Source organism: Microtus ochrogaster, linkage group LG4 (assembly GCF_000317375.1).
Source record: "Microtus ochrogaster isolate Prairie Vole_2 linkage group LG4, MicOch1.0, whole genome shotgun sequence".
In the NCBI taxonomy this organism is placed as follows: domain Eukaryota; kingdom Metazoa; phylum Chordata; class Mammalia; order Rodentia; family Cricetidae; genus Microtus; species Microtus ochrogaster.
Window position 1 is genome coordinate 52742102 of NC_022030.1, and position 2729 is coordinate 52744830.

The window sequence follows — 2729 nt, forward strand, 5'->3', positions numbered from 1 at the left end:
TGTTGTAGACCAGGCTGTTCTGGAACTCACTGAGTTCCACCTGCCTCTGCCTCCTGAGTCCTGAGATCAAGGGTGTGCGCTATCAAATCCGGCCTCAATATTTTCATGCCATAATTTATTTAGTCATGTTTTATGATGTAGTGTTTACCCACAGGAGGGAAAGGCATTAGAAGAGGAGACTGACCGCCAGGTTTCAACCGTGTGCCTGAACCCCAGGCCAGAGTTAATTGGTGCTGTACTAGACATTTGACCAAATTTGGGGTCATGAGTGTTCCCTCTACAGTCCACAGATCCCGGTCAATATCTATTGAAGTAATAATCAGAAGGATGTCCAAGTACTGGAGGCCACACTGTCAGGCAGGTGACTTCCCAGTGCTAGCAGGGTAAAAGTAACGTGGGAGCACAAGGGTGTCGGAAAAACAGCAAGCCACTCTGTGGGAAGGCTTCTAGGTACCTGGTTCCAGTCACCATGAGGCTCTCCCTTTCCCTGGGTTTTCCGAGCTACCTCCAAATTCAGGTAAACCATATTTCAAAGTAAATGTTCTTTGTGAGCTGAGCAGGCCTAAGTCAGCCATCCAGGAAGTGGCAGAAATTATTTATTCATTTATTAATTTATTTATTTTTATTTATTAAAGATTTCTGTCCCCTCCCCACCACCGCCTCCCATTTCCCTCCCCTCCCCAAATAAACTCCCCCTCCCTCATCAGCCCAAAGAGCAGACCAGGTACCCTGCCCTGTGGGGAGTCTAAGGACCTCCCACCTCTTTCCAGGTCTAGTAAGGTGAACATCCAAACAGCCTAGGCTCCCACAAAGCCAGTACATGCAGTAGGATCAAAAAACCCATCGCCATTGTTCTTGAGTTCTCAGTAGTCCTCATTGTCCGCTATGTTCAGTGAGTCCGGTTTTATCCCACGCTTTTTCAGACCCAGGCCAGCTGACCTTGGTGAGTTCCCGATAGAACATCCCCATTGTCTCAGTGTGTGGGTGCACCCCTCGCGGTCCTGAGTTCCTTGCTCGTGCTCTCTTTCCTTTTGCTCCTGATTTGGACCTTGGGGTTTCAGAAGTGGCGGAAATTTAGATTTGAAACTCTAAGGCTCAAATCAGAGCCACATCCAACCTTTCTCAGTCACTGGACTCCAAAGCCCTTCCCAGATCTTGCTGTACCCACGGAGGAGAGAAGAGGTGGTCAGATCCCCTGGACCCGGAGCTACAGTAGACAGTCGCGAGTTATCAGTCATGGATGCTGGAAACAGAATCCTGGTCTTTTATAAGAACTGAGTCCTCTTTCCAGCCCTAAGCCTTCCTTGGCTACATAGATGATTTCCAATGTCTTCTACTTCAGTCCATATGGGGTTGTAGTAGGCTGCATAACCCGGATTTCCTGAGAGATCCTGGGACTCAGGACATCTGTGGATAGGATTCTATACTTCCTGCTTTCTGAGCTTTACTGGAATCCAGCATTCTGAAATACACGACATCTGTGAAAAAGAGAGAAATTCTGCCACTTACAACAACACGAGTGACCACAGAAGACATTATGGTGGACGGATTCGGCTAGACAGAGGAAGATAAAGACACATACGTCACTTTATGCCAAGCCTGAAAAAGTGAAACCCATGGGAGCAGAGAGAAGAGTGGTAACTACCAGTGTCTTTGGGGCAGGGGCAGGTTGCAAAGACAGGAATCAAAGTCTGCCAGATGGCCCGGTGAGATGGCTAATCAGGTAAACGCACCTACTGACAAGCCTGAGGAATTGTGTTCAATCTGTAGACCCATACAGTGGAAGGAGAGAAACACACACACAAACACACACACACACACACACACACACACACACACACACACACACACACACACACAATTTTTCTTAAAAAGAAGAAATCACTTTATTTTAAAATAATTTTTATTCTAGAGAATAATAAATTCAAAGAGTTTAGTGTATGTTAAATGGCTGTTGTTATCAACAACACACAGTGTATACTTGAAACTGCCAAGAGTGGATTTTAAGTGTCTTCTCCATGAAAAGCAAGACTGACAACACATACGTACACGAGACAGTGTATGCGTTTGCAGAGTTCGGCCATTCCACATAGATGCATACTTTGAAACATGCTGTATACCATATATATAGTCAATGAAATGCTTGAGACGATTTTGTGTAGCAGGAGTAACCCCTATCTTCCAGAAGCTGGAAGGTCTAACACCTCTCGGTCAATATTCATCATGAACAATCCCTGGAGCTGAGCATCTGTTGTAGTCTTTTATGTATTTCTTCAGGGTTCTCTGAAGTTCTTGATGCTTCATTATTGTGCAACCTTGTCACTCATTGCCCTGCCTTCTTGGAACATTTACATTTACAGATAGTTCTAGTGCATGGAGGGTCAGCTAGCAATGCTGTCCATTTGGAATGCCTCTAGTGTTCAGCCCAAAGCTAAGCCACAGGACATCTCCTTTAGGAATCCAGAACACCCTGGAGGGGACAGAACAAGCCCTTGTGCCATCCAATCTAGTCATGTGTGGCCCTGAGTAAATGATCCTGTGTTTGAATTTTCTTAAAGGTAATTAATTCTACTTATAATGACATGTGTAGCACTTATTAGTCTACTTAATAAGGTGTATTGTCTTACTTAAATAACAAATATCTACCTTTCAGAACAGATAATAAACAGAATTCTATCTTGTAATTTTGTACTTTGCATTTCTCATTACCTATAATAACCTGATCTATT